We start from the raw sequence: 22,417 nt of genomic DNA, 5'->3' as shown, positions 1-22,417 counted from the left end.
AGAACATTTTTATCTTGAAGATGTTGGCACCTTGACAGCTACAGCAATGACAGGGTCTTTTGTCTAAACTTTAAACACTCTTGTAACCAAGACACAATTAAATCTTCAGTATTCTGAAGGGCATCACCTTCAAAGTATGCTAGAAAAACTTCTGAACAGCACAACTTCTCAGTTTGTACAGACTGTAGATTTTCCTTTTTTCATGTCAGCCAATACTGAAAGAATATTAAAATGTTACAGTTGTTTTAATAGATTTAAACAGGGAAATTATTACACTATACACAGCAGTAGACACAGCTGTAAACTGTGCTAGAAAAGAGGGGGAAAAAAGACTGTACAGTCAAGCAAAATTGTCTGAAGTAATTAAGCCCTTCTGTTCCTCTGCTCATGGAAGGAACACTGCACAACTATTTCCATTATCCGTAACTTTCCAAAGACTATGGTTTAATGGAAAATGGGTATTGTTTACCTGACAGCTTTTTCAATGAATGCTAACACAAATTATCATAGATACAAAAGACAATCATATTTTAACCCTTTTGACCAGTTTAGGGAGAAGGTTTGTTTTGGGGTTTTTTTAAATAAAATTGGTGAGATATTCAGGTATTTGCTTGATCTAATCTCTTTGAATAAAAAGAATTTGTAAAGTCCTGTACTGCTGACCAGAGCAGGCTTCAAACCCTGAACAATTTGTTCACAATTCCAAGTGTTTGAGCCAGTATTGTACCTGAAAGTTCCCTCTCTAAAGCATGGTATTACAGTGTCTTCTCAGGTTATAGTGAAATTCCTCCTACCCCCTTTCCTGTGCACTTCTCAGTATTTCCCATTTCCCTTTTGCACAGAGGTTCACCACATAATTACTGTATCCTCTGCATCAGCATCAACAAAAAACACTTAAACTTCAAAGTTCAGCTTCTACTCTAAAAATTTTCTGGGGCCCTTATTTTAGGTTCCCTTCATTTCATGTTCCTAATTCCAGAAAAAGTCTCTTTTTTGTGGATACACAACTATAAAACAAGATCTGGTAACTAGAACACAAGTCACTGACCAAGACCTTGTAATGTTAAATAAGGTACAAATGTGCTGTACAAAGAGATTCCTCCTAATTCTAAAGAATGCATAGGAATCCTACACAAAGAATGCTCCATGTATAACAATTCCAACACAACATGACAGGCTTCTGAAAAGGATTTAAAAATTAAGTGGTTTAATTCTATCTTAGGCCAAAGAATGTCAAGGGACAACAATCGAATCAAACTGTGAGCAGCTATGAAGAACTACATACTTCCACCACAGGATTGACCACTGAACAAATGCAGCTGTAACAGATATTTGGTCATTTGCCACAGGCTGTGCAATGCCCCCACAGTAACCACAAAAGATAAAAAAATAGATTAACAGTTGTAACTCAAGTGCCAAGGGATAGTGTGACGAATAGGTACATAAGCTTGTCATAGTCCTACTTTTGCTATCAAAGACTAATGAAAAAGAATTCTGTCCTGGGCCAGGTTCCCTAGCCCTGAACAAAGGTTTGCCACATGTTCCCAAATCTAAATGAAAACTGCACCTGAAGCTCTGGTGAAATTTACGTTTACCATCCTGACTAACTCTTCCATTTTCTGGTAAGTTAACAGCTGCGCTACACTTGTATTCTTCCACACGATATTTAACTACACTATTTTAGCTCGTTACCTGTATTCTTTGTTCAATATTTTCAGCTCTTTTAAAATTAGCTCTTTGATGTATTTTCTCTGAAGCTTATTCCTCAGTCCATGATTCCTAGCTCTTGTCTTGGGGCATGTACTGAACCAAGATCAAAATGTAGAGCAAATAGCTTCAAACTGATGTCTTGCTCCCCCAGAATAACATTTACTCCCGCAGTATAATGCAAACTTCTTTGAATTTAGTCCTTCACGTAAACCATCATCTTCTCCAGAAACACAATTTCTTCATCCATCACATTTTGGCCAACTAACAGTCCCCTGCCAGAACTCCACTGGAAACTCAGTGAAAGAAAACAGTAGTTGAAATTCTTTAAACCAATGTATCAAAAGAGGCTAACACTCTCTCAGCACTTTTCTAAACACAGCATTGACTACAGAAATCATACATGTTTCTCCTTCCAATAGCACCATCTCAGTTACTTCAGAATGAAAACTGGAACCTCTGTGCAGTTACTAGCAACCAGAATTTATTCTGGTCTAAGAACTGTACAGAACTCTGTAAGTGTTAAAGCACCTCAAATGCATTCCTAGCCCTTCTTTGCCTAAATAACGCTGAGTGAACCATACAAGCAGAAACTAAAAAGTTGCCAAAGACAACTGGTGCTTCAGTCACACAACTTAGGCAGTGTATTCTGTGATTTCTACAAAAAAGCACACACTGCTCTGCTCAACCTCCTGAAACCACCTCCTCTAACAGCTTTATATGGCAGTTCCTATTGAAACTACTGGGATGCTGAGCTCGTCAACTCAAAAAGCTTTGCCTTGTGAAATACTGTTAAACAAAATGCAAAGAGGGCTTATACGAGATATCTGAAGTGCACTGTGTGAAGAGAACTGGCGAAAGTATGAACTACAGACATAGTAAGCAAGTCAGTAAAATTCTATTTCCACTAGCACTACAGCAGCTCCTTCATTCATGATATTAAGACATAACCACCGTTTTTTTTTCCTGTTCGGCAAGTTTATCGTGTTCTAGAGCTTATCATTTTGAAACCGGCTGCTACTGAGAGCATCAAACCCCATCAATATGCCATTTGCACGTGAATACTCTTCCAACCCACTCCGTTTCACCACACTGGAAGGACTCCATTCCTGGCTTATTCCCAGGGCCACGGAAGGGCACGGAGAGGTCTCAGCCCAGGCGAGGTGAGATCCTGTCCTTGGGTTCTCCCTGGGCGTCTTACCAAAGAAGCCCCGTCACACACTACGACCACAATTTCGGACAGCACCACCAGCAAGCAACAAGCTGCACGCACCCCTTTGCTTTAAGCTTTTCTGTGGTAACCTCGTGCGACACCACCTCCACAGCGCCCCCGAGCCAACACCCGGGACAGACACCGCGCGCCTCCCGCCGCTCCCCAGGGCTGCGCTGAGGGCGGCTCCCGGAGCGACCCCTGCGCGGCCGCGCGGGAGCCCCCGCGGCGCACGGCGCTGCCCCGTGACCGCAGCGAGCGGCGCCATTAGCCGCGGCGGCGGTTTCACGCCTCGGCCGGGCGGACTTTGCAGGGCTCTGACCCTGCGCTGAGGCTCTCCGGCATGCTGTCTCTCCTTTCTAAGGCGGTCTCCTTCTTCTGGAGACGCGCAGATGACGAAGATGAGAGATGGGCTCCCTCAGGTAGGAATTCTGGGCCGGTTGCGGGTTTGTGGTGCAGCTTCTGAGCCGTTAGGCGTGCTTGTCCCCCACGTGAGTGCAATTGAGGGCAGACCTGTTTCCTTAAGAAAAGAAGCGTTAGGAAAATTAGTCCGCAAACACCAGAGGTTTATGTCCAAAAAGGAGACGGAGGAGTCCTGTTACATTATTCAAATCAAAGGAGAGGTCTTGGGCATTTCCCATGGGGTCTCTCAGGCTGTTAGAGGACGCGGCCTCCTTTTTATCCTAATTTCCCGGCCGCATTTCCCTCGCTTTCCCCATTGGCTGAGGTACTTGAGAGGCACAGACTTCCCGAATTGCGTAGTAAAGACCCTCTTCTAATGTGTACCCCCCCTTCTTTTCTTTTTCTTTGTGTCTCTGTTCTTTTTCTCTGAATCGAGGGATTTAACGAAGTCTTGAGTGACAGTCTGTGTCAATTAGTGGAATTCCTATGGAATTTATGGTTCCTCCCATTGCTTCTTTCATCTCTCTGTATCTGGCTTTATCTACAGCCGGCCCACGGTTTGTTAAGACACCTCCTTCTCACTCCTTTCAGAAGTAAGGAGAAGATTGAGATTATAAGGCATCATTTTGACTACACAGCATGTGGAAGTTTTCCCAGAAGTGCTTTTTTACCATTTCCTGGGTAGGACAGGTTACTTTTGCTGCTGAGAGTATGGAGTGAGGTGTAGGAGCAGTGTTGTGGTGAAGCTTTGGGCTTTCCCTTGTGCTAGTGTCCTAATGAATAAACTTTTGTTTTACTTGGGCTGTAGAATGGAGATGATAGTGTAGTTTTCATATTTCAAAATTATGTACATTTAAGAATGCTTCTAGTAGCATTATTCAATGTAGCAGGAAATGCCTTTTCATATTTATGAATGCTTGAAAGAAAAAAAAAAACACTTTTTGTCTTGACTGTGAGTGTAGCTAGTAATATATTCGAAGTCTAAACTTGCATATTTCAGCCCACCTTTAAGTCTGAAGTTGCAGGGCAGTGCAGTTGAGTTGTCTGTGTGATACATGAGTAGATAGTACGTATAATCCAAAGACTAAAAACTTCTAGGTTTACAGAGAAACATCGCTACATCTAGGTTCAGAAGTGTATTAACTATAATATCATTTAAACAAATCTGAAGACTTAATTTGTATAGCTTGTTTACTTTTCCTGCTTTTTCAGTATAGAAATCTTAACTATGTTGGATTCCCCATGCAAACAGTGCTGACAAGTTTCTTTTGCTGTAGGAAATCTTAAAAATAGTTGATGCCTCACAGTTTTTGGGAGAAGCTATTTAGTGTGCAGGTATTTATTTATTTATTTCAAGTTTTTCAGCATATTTGAATAATTTTTTTTAATATATATATTTGTATTCAAGTGTCAGATTCTGAAATGGAGTAATCCTGGCCTGACTGAACAGAAGGCTTTGGCTGAACCTCAGGAAAAGAACAAGAGAGTTTGACTTTTGGAAGAAGGCGCAGGCAGCTCAGGATAACTACAAGGATGTCATGAGGTTATGAAGGGAGTAAATTAGAAGGGGCAAAGCCCAGCTAAACGTTTCTGTAAATGTAATAGCAACAAAAGGAGGACTAAAGAGAGCCCCCATCTATTTTGGGTCTGGAGGGAAACATAGTAATAAAGGATGAGGAAAGTGTTGAGGTGCTTGATGCCTTTATTGCCTCAGTCTTTAATAGCAAGACCAGTGGTACCCAGCCTACTGAGCTGGAAGATAGGGGTGAGGAGCAGAATGAAGCATGAGTCCATGGGATGGGACAGGATCCACCCCAGAGCACTGAGGGAGCTGGCAGAGAAACTCACCAAGCCACTTGCCATCATTTACCAGCAGTCTTGGCTAAGCAAGGAGATCCCCATATGTGAGATGGCAAATGTGACAGTCATCTAAATGAAAGGTGGGAAGGATGGTCTGGGAACTATAGGCCTATCATCCTGACCTCAGTGCTGGGGAAGACTGTGGAGCAGATCATCTTGTGTGGCATGTGCAGAACACCAAGGGATCAGGCTCAGCCAGCATGGATTTGTGAAACACATCAACCAACCTCATCTCCTCCTAGGAGGTGACCCACTTAGTGGATGAGGAAAATGCTGAGGAGTGACTGAGAGAGCTGGGGTTGTTCAGTGTGAAGAAAAAGAGGCCCAGGGGAGACCTTACTGCTCTCCACAACTGCCTGAAAGGAGGTTGTAGTGAGGTGGGGGTCCGTCTCATCTCCCAAGAAACAAGGGATAGGATGAGGGGAAATGGCCTCAAGTTGGACTAGGGGAGTTTTATATTGGATATTAGAAACTATTTCTTCATGTAAAGGGTTGTTAAGCATTGGAACAGGCTGCCCAGGGAAGTGATTGAGTCAACATCCCTGAAGATACTTGAAAAGCTGTGTAGATGTTGCTCTTAGGGACAAGGTTTAGTAGTGGACTTGTTAATGTTAGATTTACAGTTGGATTTCCTGATCTTAAAGATCCTTTTCAACCTGAATGGAAAAAAAGATGGGTACAGAGGCTGGACAGCACCTGTGTAGAATGAGATCAGGGAGTTTGGGTCAATGGCAAGTTGAATATGAGTCAGCAGTGCCCTGGCAGCCAAGAGGGCGAACTGTGTCCTGTCCTCAGGCACAGCATCGTTGGCTGGGTGAGGGAGGGGATTGTCCCACTCTGCTCTGCACTGGGGCAGCCTCACCTCAAGTCTGTGTGCAATTTCAGATGCATCAATGTAAGAGCTACATCAAACCATTATGGTAGGTCTAGTAGAGGCTGAGCAAGATGGTGAAAGGTCTTGAGGCTGTGACTTAGGAGAAGCAGCTGAGGTCACTCGGCTTGTTCAGCTTGGAGAAAAGAAGGCTGAGGTGTGACCTCATCAGAGTCAACACCTTGGGTGTGGGGGATGGTGCTGATCTCTCCCTGAGGACCAGTGATAGGACGCAAGGAAGTGGAAGGAAGCTGCATCAGGGGAGATTCAAACTGTACAGTAGGAAAAGGCTGTTCTTCATTGGGAGGGTGGTCAGTCACTGGAACAGGCTTCCCAGGGAAGACACCAAGCCTCTCAGAGTTCAAGGGGCATCTGGATGATGCACTGAATCATATTGCTTAGTTTTAGGTAGTCCTGTGAGGAGCAGGGAGTTGGACTCCATGATCCTTATGGGTCTCTTTCAGTGTGACATGTTGTGTGGTTTGGTTTTTTTTTTTAAATGGAGCTTAGAGCATGTTGGTTTTAAAATATAGTTTGTATTTAACTAGCTTTATTAATTGGTTGAAACCATAAATTGCAATAAGACTTCAAGTCTTAATTGTGAAAATAATTAGTTGGTAACTGTTGCTATTTCCATTTGGCTTTTTGATGGAATGGATGTCCCTTTTAGTAGCATTCATAACTTTTTGCATAGTTCTATAAACAAGTGATTTGAGTTTGTGAACACTTTTCCTTTTGATGCAGGTGATAAGGAATTGAAAAGGATACAAGGAGTAGTGACGAGACTTTGCCATGATTATGGGATGATAGATGACATGATAGTCTTCACGAAGGATGTTACAAAAAACATGCTGCTGGCTGTTGGACAAGAAGTCATTGCCACTGTGGAAGAGGATATAACATCAGGTGGCCTGAAGGCTGTCAGGGTAAGAGGTGAAGATAAATAGCACTCTCACTTTTTCCGTAAGCACCTTGAGGCTTTGTTTTGGAAGTTGCTATAGTTTTAGCCTCACAAATTCTACAAAATAGGAGAAATTGCAAGCCCTTCACCTAGTGGGAATAAGCTGGATTTTCTGGGTTGTTTTATTCCATCTCCTTTCAAATTATGTTTAATACTGATTCTCTGAATATACGTGTAGATGTAGTGAATAAGAAGCTATTAGTTGAGATAATTGCATCAGAATTTTAGTCATGGCTACTCCAGATCTGTACAACTTTTCCGAGTTTCACAGTCAATTTTATGTTACTGTTATATGAATGGATAAGAAGATCAAAGCAGTTTGATCTTGTGCAAAGTTTGCTCTTTTTGCACTGAAGTAATTTATGTTCTTGTGAATAAGAACAGAAATTTTAAAACTTCTTGTTGTAAAAATTGGCAAGTTAATGTTATAGACAACTATAAAAATGGAGCTTTTGCTACCTTTCTTGCTTGACATTTCATTTGCAAACCTATTCCAACCTTGATTATATCTTGTCACAAATTTTGAGGGGAGTTTTTCTTAGCGAATCCATTTCATGTTGAAACCAAATGTCGTTTCACTGATTAAATAAAACCAAAGAAAGATTTAGTGGGGAGACAGTTTTATTCTGCAATCCAAAATTAAACGTAGGAGGAAAGTAAATGGGAAGACTTGTTTCTAAAGTATTACCAGCTCTAGTGCTATCAAAAACCTAGTGTCTTGTAAGATAACCTTATGTGTCTTCTTATTTGCTTCTATTTCTCCTTTTTAAATTTAAATTACTTTCTTGCATAAAAACTAAGTATTGTTTGTCCAACAAGCAATTGCAGTGCTGTTTGGTAAAATAGTACTCACAGTCAGAAAATGGAGTAGTTTAAATCTTACTTTTTCTTCCTTGTTTTTCTTCTGACTGACAGCTTTCACCATACTGATGAAATACTGTCACTGCTCCAAAATATGTAAACCTGGTAACTGAGAAACTGCATATGGATCTGCAAAGCAACTAGAATATTTTAGCCGCTGTGGCATGTTTTGCTGTATGTTCTAGATAATGGCAATTTTCAAAAGTACTTTTTTTCAAAAGCGTAATGATTTATCTTATTCCAGTTTGTGAGCCATAATCCTGCAGGCATCTTGGACTGTTGGCAGTGTAAGTTGGTGGCTGGGTGAAAAGCTTAGAGACAAGTTTCTGTCAAAAGCTGACTGTACTCTGTAGAAAGTCAAAGTCCAAGGGCAGTCTTAATACAATAAGCAAGAAGAAAAAGCTCGTTTCATCAAAGTCTGTTCTAAGAACATAACAAAAACCCCTAAACTGTTCTGTACTTTGTGATGTATTGTGTTACTTTCCATATAGAGGCACAAACTTCAGATACTCTGAACATTTGATAAGAAGAGACAACAGTATTTGAATAATAGTTGTCTTGGATGGTGGAGAACTAAGTCCCTTTTAAACCCATAGTTAGAGGAGAAAATTTAGCTTCCTGACAAGCATAACTATTAAATACTATACAAAATGATGCTTGGATACCAGTACTATCTCCTTCCAGATAACTGAGATACTACCACTTAACTTTGGTTTTTAAGTGATCTAGAAGGTACTCCTCTAATTGCAGCCTGGACACTGCAGTTTGGGGGAGAATCTGGAAGGTGCAGTTTAAACTTTGGTGCTGTCAGTGTGGTTATGTTACTTGCTTTAAGAAAGAGTGTGGTCAGCCTTGGATGGCTCTCTGCTCAATGTACTGTTTCAGCTGCTCTTTGGAGGTTCTGGCCATGTGTTTTGGAAAGATCCTGGCTCAAAAGTCTGGATTTCAGTTTATTTGAGGTCAAGTCCTAATTAAACTTTGCATTAAATGATTATAGGTTCTGTAGCAAGCTTTAAAAGCAGGCTGCTGCCAGAGGTAGTAGGAAGGCCATTTTGATCTAGTATGAGAAAGAACTTTACAGTTTTACTGGTAAGGAAAAATTGAGAAGTATCAAAAGAAAATGTATGTTGGGAGTTTTAAGGTGTTTTCATGTCTTAAAAATATTTCATTAGGTCTACAAATTACTTTCAAGTATAACTCCATGTGTAATTTACATGAAATGTAAATTTACTGGTCTTCTGAGGAACAGTTTGCTTACTCATGTTCTATCCCTATGAAGCCATAAAAATCACTTAGGAGAAAGTTTGATATTCTCAGATCTTCTCAGTGAATGTGAAGATATGACTAGAACAAAACATAGATTTTTTTTTTTTCCCAGTAAGTTTTCTTGTCATCAAAAGGAATATTATGTAATAATAGTTCTTTTAATGAAGTAAAACAGTATGGACTGAAAAATAAATAGCTATATATCGTGAACTGTAGTGTTTGCAAAACTCTGAAGTATAGGTAGACACAGGCTATTTATTACTATTGTAAATGGTAAGCGTTATGTTCAACAAAATCATATAAAATTTAGTATGATAGTATACTTCAAATTGGATCAGACTTCAGCAACTTACATGTGAGGTGGTGATATGAAGAGTCTGTAAGAAGTAGCTCTAGGGCTTTTCTTAATTAAATAATTAAAAAATGGCAGAGGGTCAGTTTGAAATACATGTAGTGTTTATAAATACCACTTTGAAAACATGTTTTTTGCTTTCTGAAAGAGTCATTTGTTGTGCACACAACACAAGAAGTTGGGTGCAGTCACACTGCTGGGGATGGTCCTCTTGTTAATATGAAGAAAATTCTGAAGCAGACCTAAAGAGAGGAGTGTGTGAGAAAGATTTGAAAAATCAGCATGTAATTATAGTAGTTGTGAGCACTGCAGTGTGTAGAGTTGTCAGCAGTCTTTAAAAGGGAAGTAACTGTTCGTTATTCATTGTTTTTGTGTACAAAGTCACAGCTACAGTAAGTAATTCTCTAATAAGAAGCTTTGCCTCCATAAGCAGTTGAAATTCTGTATATTTATTGTAGCAATATATGTTTCATTCTAAGTATCAGCTGTTTAAATGTTGGGGTTTTTATTATATTAATAGGTAGACACCATCCGGAATACACAAGAAGATTTCAGTCCTACTTGTGACGCCTCTGAACTAAATAAGAAAACATTAATTGGCAGTATTACCTCTCTCTCTGTGGATGGTGGCTATATTAATCAGAATACTTACTTTGCAATGCAAGACGTCTGGGAAGGTGTGTAGGGACTTCTTGTTTCCTCTTTCTTAATATTTGTGTGTATACAATAGAAATATCTTCTGATAAAGTAGCCATTGTCATCTCAAATAAGTTCTGATGGAGTATGCAGTGAAACATAGTGAAACAGGCAGACATGGATGAGGAAAGCTGCCTGTTGGTTCTCACTGAGCATGACCTGCATTTAAGCATAAGTTACATGTAAGCAAGTGTATTTTTCCACTAGCGTCTCCTACGTAGTTTGTCATAACCAGCAAGGCGAAGGTCTGCAAAAAGAACTTTGGACTCGGTGGGCCTGAATAAAGTATTGTTCTGGCTTATATTTAACTTACACTAGTTCTGTAGGGGAGTATTGTATATGTTATCAATAGTAATTAACCTTGAGAAATGCTCTGTTTTGTATAGATTTCAAACCTTGTGAGGGTGACTGGGTGCAAGCCAAATATTATATTAACTCTACAACATGGAAGAGTGAAGCAGTTGCTGTAAGGCCTTTGAGGTATAAACAAGTAAACAAGGTAAATGTTCTGCACATTGTTTTTGGCAAAGAGGAATCTTGGGTGAAATGAGGTTTCCAGTTGGTTTCAGTTTACAAATATTGGCAGATCTTGTATAACACATCTTTAATTAAAAGATAAAATGTATCAATTCATCCATTTAGAGGATGTTTCTAAAATAATAAGACATTTTGAAAATGTATACACATTTTGGGTTGAACAGGAAGAGTAAGTAACTTACCTATTATGAATTGCTGATTTGTATGCTTACAGTTGGTTATAATGAGGATGTGTCATGACTGGGGAATTTATTATGCTTCATTTATTCAAGTGTTTTGGCTTAAAAAACACCACTGTGCCTTTTTTTTTATTTTAATTGAAACTATTTGTTCACTCTAGTAATGCATAGGCTACACTAGGTTTATGGTTTATTGTCTTTGTCTTAACTGTATGTATTGAATATTTGCATGTCAAGCATAGGAAAAAAATTCTTCTCATTACTGCTAGTATGGAAGTATAAATTAGATAAGTTGATATGTTACAAGAATCATGATTAAGTCAAGTGCACATTTTGTAGTATGCACTTCAGTGGAACTTAATGCCTGTCTGAAGTACTTGTGTTTCTTTACAGTTCTAAATCTGAAGACAAGCACAGGGATTCTGGGTTAGAGCTCTATGTTTACCTCCTGTGAATAACTGTAATTTCAGAATGCCTTTTTATTAATGGTGGAAGGGCTGTTTCAGGGGAAAAAAATAGGCAATGTTGGTACATCTGTTAGCTTAAGAAGATACTATCAAGTAACAGTGAATACAAACTATTACAGGTTCGCATTTCCAGCATCTGTGGAAGAACTGGGACAGTAGATGACAGTATATTTTTCACTTTGGATTCACTGAGACTTCCTGATGGTTACTCACCTCATAAGCATGATCTAGTGAACACGATTGTGGTGGAGAGCAGTCAGTCCTGTTACATTTGGAGAGCTCTCTGCTTGGTGCCAGTCAGCCAGGATGGGTAACATTGTTTTGTTCTCTTTATAACTGTTAGAGACATAGTGCTTACATACAGCTTACATTTCATGGCATCTGTTAAGCAAGAAATACTGTGAATATTTCCCTAGTTGACTAGAAGGCATAATAGACCATTGGAAAAACCAGAGCACGATATGATTTGGCTCTTTTTGTTGGTTGTTTTTTTTTTTTCTTCTTCCAGTAGGTGGGGACGTGAGTGCTTACTAGAGAACCAAAACTGGTAGCAGCAGAGCTACTAGGAGCATGAGGGATATTGCTAGGCAGGAAAGGAGTTTGGTATGCATATTAGAAAAATGCCAAGTGCATGTGTTCCTACTAGAGGAGCACAATTCAGAAGAGACTTTACTGTTTGAAAACAATTCTCAGCAAAACTCATATAAAATTCATGTTTCTTTATTTGATTTTTGCTTAAGTTACAGTGATGGTTCAGATATCTGTCCTAAAAGGAAAGGTTTCATAATCTAAATAATAGAGATTCATTGGGCTTGCAGGTACTGAACTGAGAGGTTCTGCAGGCACTTTAGGTGTTATATGTGGTGTGAGGAGGATCCGAACAGACTGCAGAAGAGGTTGGAAAATGTAGATGATGTTCAGTATGGAGAAGAAGCAAAACTTAATGAAATAATCAAATACACAAAGGTAAAATAGGCAACTAGTCAGACCTCAGCAAAGATCTGGAATATGACGTGCGAGTTTAAGTGTCTGTCCTGTGAAACACACAAATACCACCTAAATAAATAGATCTATTACCTGTAAAATCTATCACTTTCCATGCTGAGGTCTTGGCAGGATTAGAGAGTCTAATTCTGCAGGCCAAAAATAAATTGTCAATCAATTGGAAAGTCCAAAGGGGAGAGCAAAAGGACATTCTGATATATTTTAAACATAGTCTTTGGGAGTTCTCTAGGAAATTTAGCCAAGGCAGTATGTAAGTCTTCAAAGGATCTATAAAGAATGGAATAAGCTGTTTTCTCTAGAGATAACAGATACAATAAATTGAACCTAGATGAAACTTGAAATGTGTACATCATTTTGCAAAACAGTACAAACTGTGCACATATTTTGTTCAGTTGCACCTATTTTTAGTGATGGATTTTATACATAAATTTATTACTAAAGCCAAATTACAAAAGTAGACTTCCGGGTTGATTTCTCAGGTTGAGTGTACATCCTACCATATCAAAAACTGCAGCTTAAGCTGCAGTGGGAGACACCTAGTGGGCTTGGCTAGTAAATTGATGCAGCTAATGAAAAGCAGCTGCACTCACTTTCTACTTCAGTATGTCAGATAACTTGGGAATGCTGAGGGTGTGTACATATTAGTGATATTATTAAAATATTTCTAAGTTATTTCCATGCCAGTTTATCTAAATGAATAGTTTCTTAATTACAGAGTAGAAACCATGTAAAAAATTGTTTCTACAGCTAGAAGACACCAAGGGGTTAGACCTGGGCTCAGTGTTTCTGACAGGAAAGAGCATGTGCCTGGTTTCATAGGCATTTTTCATCAGTCGTACGTGATAAAAGTTTTTAAGGGCACTTTTTGGTTTCCAGCTGTTTTTTAATTTTGTCTTCAGCTTGCTGATTTCAGATTGGAACAGTAAGCAGAAGACACAAGTGCATAGGTTGAAACACTTCCAGTCTAGTCATTTTATCTCTTAGCTGCAGTGCTAATCATGACTCCTGCTAAGGAGCTGGTCTTTGTCATGTCTTTGCTCAGCCCCCAAAGAGAGCCATAATGACTTCACTCACCATTTGATTCAGCTCTTCAGCAGGGATTAGTTAACTTCTCAATCATTTTAGTCTTGCATCCAAAGTTTTATGCTGGTTTATTGTGCTACTGACAAAAGACTTGTTGCTGCTTAAATTAGTAAAGTTAATCTAATTGTCATCTAATAAATGAACAAAATGAACTGTCTCACCTGCTTCTTTCTAAATATTGTGACTATGCCTTGGTATAGTGTTTCTTAAACCTGTGCTAAATCAAAGATACTTGCTGAGTCTCTATTAGTGTTTAAAAATTGCTACCTAAAATTATTTTTACAGACAGTCTCACTCTAATGGAGGTAATATGGATGAAGCTTATGAAGACTTAATGAGAGACAAAGGAGAGTTGAAAGTATCAAGAATGACTAACTTTGGAACTCTGAAGCAGGGGGAATCTAAACGAATGATCATTTGGATAGAGTAAGCCTTTCTGGTTGTTTGAAGATTTCTTTATTTCCATCACTCCGCAGTCTGTTAGCCTGTCTTACATACAGAAGCCTTTTCTACTGGAGCCTTGTGGTTTGTGATCTTCAGTTAACCTCCAGATATTATGGAATTAAAGAATTTCATGCAGAATTTAATGTCTGTAGGATAGCCTTTTTGATATTGAGCATTTATCCTGCAGATAGTGCTTTGAGACTCCCCAATCCTATATCTCTTTTCAATCCTAGTAAAATCCTTCTTAGAACGAGGATTGAAGTAAAATAGATTACTTGTGTGTTTAATTTAAACTGCAGATAGTCTGCCATCTTCAAAATCTTAGAACAAGAGAACTGGTGCATATTCATGTATTAAAAGCAGACCAGATGATTTTTTTTTCCTGGGTTTTTTTTTTGTAAACTTTGATGCTGAAGAACTATGTTGGTGTATCCTTGGGAGGTTTTTGTTTTGGTGGGTTTTTCTTTTTTTTTTTTTTTTTTTTCTTTTTTTTTTTGGTGTTTTCTTTTTTACATCTGGGTATAAAGGCTTAAATGAAGACACACCTAAATACCCATTATTTGTTCTTCTATGTTCTTTCCTTAGAGTTAGTTACCTGAAGATGAATTTTAAGCTCCCATTGGTTTTTATTAAACACAATATTTGTATATGCTTTATATGGTAGTTGATGTGACTTAGGAATATTAACATAAAGCAGAGGTTCTTGTCCTCATGAGTTAGAAGCAGCAGTGCGATTTCTTTCTGATAGCAGTTATTAAATCAGGGTGAGCTAACGTGCTACAGACAATTTTATTTGATTTCAGGTAGAAATCAAATGAGAACATTTGCCATGCACTTAATTATGCAACTAATCACATAACTACTTCTAGGAATAAAGGGAGTGTACCACAGTCCTTAATCAGCTGCAGATTAGCTGGATGGGTGAAAGACAAGCAGTTCAGTGTTGAGATTCCTCAAAAAGGTGAAAACAGTCCAGAACCATGTCTGCTATCTGTTCCAAAAAATCAAGAAAACCTCTCAAAAGCTGAAATGAATTCATTTAACAACAGTGGAGGAACAACATATGAGTCATTGAACCATACATCCATTATGAAGAGTGCAGTCATTCCAGGTACAGTGAAATGATAACATTTGAGTGCTGAATGTTTGCTCCTCAGAAGACCGTTAGGTTTGTTTGAGAAGACTTGCCTATGTTAGCAATAGAAATTGTGATAACAAAATCTATTGTTATGTGTTTACTACAGAAGGAATTAATTTTCAAGATACAAATTTATCAAGGACAAAAGAAAACATTTCCTGGGTGAAAGATGAAAATCTACAAAATGGAGAAAGTGAGCAAAAAGATGATGTGGAGCAACCAGTTAAGCACAGCAATATTACTGCAGAAATTGTGATACCGCCAGGTGAAAAAATATTCGTAGTGATTATATGCACAGCTGTGTAAGTATTTCTGTCCATTATTTCTAACTAACACAATGGCAACAAGTAATGAAAATAGACTTAACAGTTCCCTCATTCTGGGCATAGTTCTCTTCTTGGCATGTTGTGCTTTAACCCCAGCTGGCAACTAATCCCCATTCAGCTGCTCGCTCACTCCTTCCAGCAGAACGGCGGAGACAATGGGAAGAGTAAAAGTGAGAAAACTCATAGGTTGAGATAAAGTTTAAAAGGTAAAGCAAAAGCCTCAAACACAAGGAAAATAAAACAAGGAATTTATTTACCACTTTCCATGGGTAGGCAGGTGTTCGGCCATCCCCAGGACAGCAGGGCTCTGTCACGCATGATGGTGACTTTAGAAGATAAGTGCCATCACTCAGAATGTCCTCCCTTCTTCCTTTCCCCAGCTTTATATACTGAGCATGATACCCTATGATGTGGAATATCCCTTGGGTCAGTTGGTGTCAGCTGTCCCAGCTGGGTCCCCTTCCAACTCCATGTGCACCCTCAGCCTCCTCGCTGGTGGGGCAATATAAGAAGGGGAAAAGGCCTTGACTCTGTGTTAGCCCTTTTCAACACAATAAAAACATCCCTGTGTTATCAAGACTTTTTTCAGTGCAGACCCAAAACAGAACCCCATACTAACATACTTCATAGCTACTAGCTATGCAGAAAATTAATTCTACCCCAGTCAAAACCAGTACATGGTATAGTGTAAAGTAAGCCAATATATATCAGCAAATTATCTGGAAAACAATGTTAGACTTTGAAAGTAGTTAGCATTTTAGTGCTTGATCCTGAATATTTATTGAAAGAAAATGGTAGTAGTTAATGAAACGATATTAGTTGGAGTAGGTAACATCTCTAAAATGACACGGTGAGGTGAAGATAATGCCTACAGATGGATATATTCTTTGCAGGATATCCATCGTTCCATGAGCACTAGAGCTAATGCAGATTTCCTGGGAATTGCTGTGTTACGTCTGATACGTTTCTTCTAGTCTTTAGTATCTTGTATTGCTACATGCCCTGATTTCAAGTTTTCCTTTTTGTGATAGGAAATTAAAGTTATGTATGCTGAAATAACAGAGAAAAAGCTTTCTTCACTGAAGATGTAATTCACAGAGGAAGTAGTTTGCAAGTCTTAGAAAACCCTTCAGAAACAAAAAATACTCTGCTGTACAAAATACTTTATTAATTTAGTTAAGAATGGAAGGTGCCTTTGTGGGAGCGCTTTCATTCATGTAGGGGTAGGAACCTTATGCAGCAAAGCTTACGTTTGTGTACTTTTCACTTATTTCCAGCTGTAGCTCTGCAGACTTTGTGTTCCACTGCCATTGATTCCTAGGATGGTAAAGTAAAAAATTGGACAGAGGAAAACCAGGTTTCATTCATCAAAGTAATGCTGCAATAGTATTCACACTACTTCTCTTGTCATTTTAAATAGCGAAGCAAGGGGTAGAAAATATCTTAGGAGGATGATTTAGCTCTAGTTTGAAAGAGCTCAGGCCTGGCTTGCCTTAATGGAGATAGACATGTAGAAAGAACAATTTATATTTCACTTTAAATCTGTAAAAGCCATAAAGTATAAAGTCTCAGAATATTCTAATAATAGAGAGTAATCCACACAAAACTCCATGGAAGGCTACAGCATGAACTTAACAAGTGTTTGCTGTCCACTTAAGAGACCGTAGAGGCTGCAAACTTAGACCATAAATTTGGACACTTCAGTGTCTGGTTTGAGTTTTTATAACAGAGAAAAACAGGCTATAGTTTTAACCTGAGCAGGTAGTGTTAGTTGGCAGAAGTTTAAGAAGTGGCTCTCCTGCCAAAGAGAAGGTAAGCTGGAATACTTCTGGGATACATTTGTTTCAGACACATGGAAGCAGTGTTGGACCATGTAGTTAGAGAATTGCACTGTAGTTGTGCTTAAGTTTCTTAGAAACACTCTGAAGAAACGTTTCCCTCCTGATTTCTTCCCATTTGTCACTCCGTGAGCAACACTTGTAGAAATAAAGTAAGTTTTTCAGAATTAAAGGGTTTTTCTTACTTTCTCCATGTGTTTATAGTTAGGTTTCATTTCTGGGTAGCCTTTCGCAAGGTGCTGCAAAGCTGTTGCTGCAGACAGTGAAAGGATTTGCATCAGGTTCGTCTGATGGAGCTGTCTGGCTCATCTTTTTCAGTAGCAGTAATTCCAAGATGTTCCTTGTGAGAGAAGTATTAATTCTGTACCCTAGTATGTTGAGTGGAGGAATCCTGCTCTTTTTTTGATGAAATTGTGGGGTTGACATTTTTGCTGTGGTTTTGGGTTGGGTCTTTTTGGTTGGTTGGTTGGTTGGGTTTTTCAATTATTTGTAATACCTGGATTGAACTTGAGGTGGGGAGTAAGTGTGAGGAATTACCCTAAGTTAGCAATTCTCATATGTAACTGAAATGAGAATCTATCTCATGGCCAGGGAAAATGAAGTGTGAACATGTTGGTTTTAAGAAGATAACTTCTGTTTACTTGAAGGATTCAGGGACACAGTAAAGAGCTTCTGTTGCTTGGCTTTCCTGATTTTACTGTTGGCCGCTATATTGAAGCCACTGTAACAAATCAAGAAGAATTACTTATAGCACCTGTACAACCTTTTTCTCCAAGAAAGCCTAAAATTACTCCAGATTGTCAGCCAAGGAAGACAACAGTGGCTGGCCCTAAACACAGAAGGTACTGTCACTTAGAGCAAAAAATAACACCTAACACTGCTCTGTTTGGTGTTGCTATATCTGTTCTGTAATGCTGAGAAAGAAGATATGAAACTGGGAGAATCTGTATATGTTAATATATATATATATATAGTAAACAAGATGGTCGTGAACATTGCTGATAGAAGAAGTTGTTTAAGTAAGTAACTGTGATTTCTTTGTAGATTTTTCAAACAGGATCTCTAATGTGTAATGTGGTAATATACAAGATAAAACACTGTTGCTTAGTTATCTACTTAGTAACAACTATGTTATTAAGAAAAAAGACAGGAAACTGAAAATAGATTTCTGAAATAAGCTTCTTAATTGTTTACACAACTTTAATGTCTACATCTGGCTAATGTCTCCTATCTTTCATTCAAAACTTTTGTTTTGCAAATAAGCTTCCATTTTAATTACAGTATTTGCTTAGTTATAAAAATATACGTAATCTGAAAAAGCAGAAACAGTGTTTTCAAATGATCTGTATGAATAACACTTATTATACAATAGCCTGAGCTGAAAGGGACCCATAGGGATCATCAAGTCCAGCTCCTGGCCCTGCACAGAACCACCCCAAGAGTCACACCATGTGCTTGAGAGCTTTGTCCAAACACTTCTTGAATTCTCTCAGGTTTGGGGCTGTGACCACTTCCCTGTTCCAGTGCTTAGCCACACTCTGGGTGAAGAATATGTTCCTAATATCCAACTTCGACCTCTCCTGACACAGCTTCATGCCGTTTCCTGAGGTCCTGTGCGCTGGTCACTAGATCGGTGCCTGTCCCTCCTCTTCCCTTCACAAGGAAGTTGCAACTGCAGTGAGGTCTCCCCTCAGTCTCCTCCAGGCTGAAAAGAGCAAGTGAGTCAGCAGTTCCTCATAAGGCATCCCCTCTATGCCATTCACCATCCTCGTGGTGGGACAGTCCCTTCCCTTGCCCAGCTGGCAATGCTGTGCCTGATGCACGCCGGGACACACTTGGCCCTCCTGGCTGCCAGGGCACTGCTGACTCATGTTCAACTTGCCATCCACCAGGACCCCCAGGTCCCTTTCTGCAGTGCTGCTTTTCAGTGTCTTGTCCCCCAGTCTCTCCATACATCCAGGTGGACCAGGTGCAGGATCTGGCACTTGTCTTTGTTCAGTGTCATACATACAGTTGGTGGTTGTCCATCTTTCTAATTTGTGTAGGTCTCTCTTCAGCACCTCTCTGCATTTGAAGGAGTCAGCAGGTCCTCCCAATTTAGTATCATTGGCAAAATTACTCAGTATACCTTCAAATCCTGCATCCAAATCATTTGAGGAGATGTTGAAGAAAACTGGCCCTGAGATGGAGCCCTGCATAACCCCACTAGTGACAGGTCACCAGTCAGATGTTACTCCCTTCACTGTAACCCTTTGTGCCCAACCTATGAGCCGTTGCCCACTCATCACATGATGTATTTATCCAGCTGTGGGCTGGATATTTTGTCCTGAAGGGTGCTCTGAGAGACAGTATGAAAAGCTTTACTGTCTTGTGACATTAGCCAGCTCTTTGAGTACTTAGATGAACACCATCAGGCCCCATAGACTTACAGGGATCCAGCAGGAGCAGCAAATCCTGCAGAAGTTCAGGTTCAACTTGGAGTTCATCATTCTCACAGTCATGGCCCTCCAGGTGAGGGAACTGGCACCCCCTTAGTCCCTCATTGCTGTTGAAGATGGAGGCAAAGAAAGCATTAAACATCTGTGCCTTGTCTGTGTCCCTGTGTGTGAGGTGACCATCCTCATCCTGTAATGGGCTGATGTTGTTCCTGTGGTGCTTTTGGCTACTGGCACATTTTTAAAACCTTTTTATTGCCTCCCTCAATGCTGGACAGCTTCACCTTCAATTGAGCTTTGGCCACATGAATTTTTTCCCTACAGTGTTGAGTAGCATTTTTGTAGAGGATCTCTTTTTTTCCCAGTGTAACAAACTTCTCAGTTGTCCCTTTGAAGGAGTCATTAGTCTGTCATGTGTGTGTGTTTTGGCTTTATAATCTTGGTGATGTGGCATGCTAATTAGCTGTTTTTCACATACATTACTTGAGAAAGCTAAATGATATGTCATATATTTTCATTTTAGAAATAAGAGATGGTGGTGTTCAAACTTTCTCCCACATTATACCATACCGGATGAGTTAAGAAAATGTGTAGAACAGCACTTGGACATACTGACCTTTCAGCCCCTTCTAGCAGAGGTATGTAAGTGTAGGTTTTATTAAAAAAGGTATTTTCTTACATGGTGCTTTTTTTAAGCTTCCTTAACTTAAAAAAATGTGTAGTCCCTAGTGTAAGAGAAGATAACATAACTCTGTTGTTGGGTAGACTTAGACTTCAATCTGGATCCCATAACTTCCATGGTTTTCAGTATGTTACAGAATCCGAGCTTACAAAACCACAAAAGCATAAATGTGAAAAGAGAGTAGAAGTATAACTTCTGTTTATGTGGGGGGGACATCACAGAAGCTGAACAAAGATTTCTCTGTATTCTCACTTCTTAGGCATCACTGGAAAGGGTTTTTTGAGGTGTTAGAACAGTTATTTCATAGAAAATGAAAGCACAATTTCTTAAATTACTGCAGTAACAGAGGATTCTTTTCTGGTTGTTCAAAGTTGTTTTCTTAAGCATCTTCAGCTTTAATTCACTACAGCATGTTCAAATTCTTCCACAAGTATAGCAGTTTCAGAATACGTACAAAACACCCCCAAAAAAGCTATAAAGTCCTAACAAGAATATTACAATGATTCCTTTTCCAAAACTTTGCCCTGATTTCTGGTAGAACATTGCTGCAACTCACTTTTTTTTTTTTTTTTTATGGTAAATTTTTAAGTACTTATGAACTGGAGCTGACACTTTTTTAAGAGGCTATGTTGTCTGCTGACTGAACAGCTCACATTAAACCTGAGGTCACAGCATTAAGCTAATAGGTTAGTGATCCTCTCTCTGAAAGAAGATCTGTAGTGTTTAAAATAATTTTACACTGAAGGCCTGCTATTAATGGCTACTTCTTTTTAACCACACCTTAAGTTCTGGCTGGTACTGGTGACTTAAATGTCTGCATCAGAAGGTGCTGCTTATTGGCCTTGTATTTGAATGAGAGATGCCAAGTAAAAAGTATTCTGTGCTATCATTGTTTAGATAGGACGTTGTACTGTTGGAGAATACCTCTGCAGTGAGATTCATTAAGCTCTGAGTGAGAAAATTCAGGTTATTTCAGCTTGCCATAAATTTTATAATCATCAGCCAAGGCCAAGACTGACATAGCTCTCTCTTTTCAGCTGTCTCTGTCCATGTATTTAGATTTTACGCTTTCTGGGAATAAACTGAGCATAGAACTCAGTTTGTAGAGTGTCCCTGAATTCAGATGTTGAAACTGCCACTGTAGTAGGGAGAGACTTGGTTAACTCTTTAGCTGAGTGGCTATTGTATTTGAGCTCCAAGGACTGTACTAATTTTGCTTTGACTATTAAGGGAGTTTAAAATATTATCTAGTGTATGGATGCATGTACTTAGGTATTTTATTTGGCAACCCAGTTGCTGTGCAGTCTATCTTAAGAGGTGTTTTGTATAACATTAGCAACAGTGGGTTCCATATCTTAGTGTACAACAATAATGTATACTGTTTTGTTTTTCAGCGTCTTAACCTAGATAATTATAAAGCAAACTTTTCTACTCTTTTATGGCTTGAAGAGATCCAAGCAGAAATGGATTTAAAAGATTACTACATGAGTGGGGTTATTTTAAAAAGGAATGGGAACTTGTTAGCACTGGAAGTGCCAGGAGTAGAAGAGGGCAGACCTCGCCTGGTTCCAGGTAGGAATGAACATGAGATAAAATCAAATAGCATGTTGATCTGTATTTTCACTTCAATGCAAACTCTGTTGTTTATTCATTTGTTTCAAGAAGTCTTTCACATATTTGAGCACAAAGTTACTCATTTAGGTGATTGGGGACACAGGAACACAGTGTCTCAGTCTTAAAGGTGCTGCTATCTGAAGTAGCGTTGCACGTGTCTGTTCTTACAAATGTTTCAACTCTATAGATTTTTCTTTTACAATGTAAATCAGTGGGGTTTTCAGCAACAATAAACTGCAGTGTAGCAATAGCTTAAAAAGCAATAGGTGCAGCAAAAAGCTGTGAAAGCAGCTAAAATTAAATTCAGAATTTCAAGTAATATAATAAACAAGATAGCGTTTTCAGGAGGTGTTGTCTGATGGTATCAATACTAGATGTCTTTTAAAATGTAATATACAACTACATACGGCATTTCAGAACAGTACTGATGGATACAGCAACTTTGCTGAAGTTAGCCTCTTCAAATTCCTAATTTAAACATGC

Source organism: Coloeus monedula, assembly GCF_965178545.1.
Source record: "Coloeus monedula genome assembly, chromosome: 4".
In the NCBI taxonomy this organism is placed as follows: Eukaryota; Metazoa; Chordata; class Aves; order Passeriformes; family Corvidae; genus Coloeus; species Coloeus monedula.
This window is presented reverse-complemented; position numbering follows the sequence as displayed.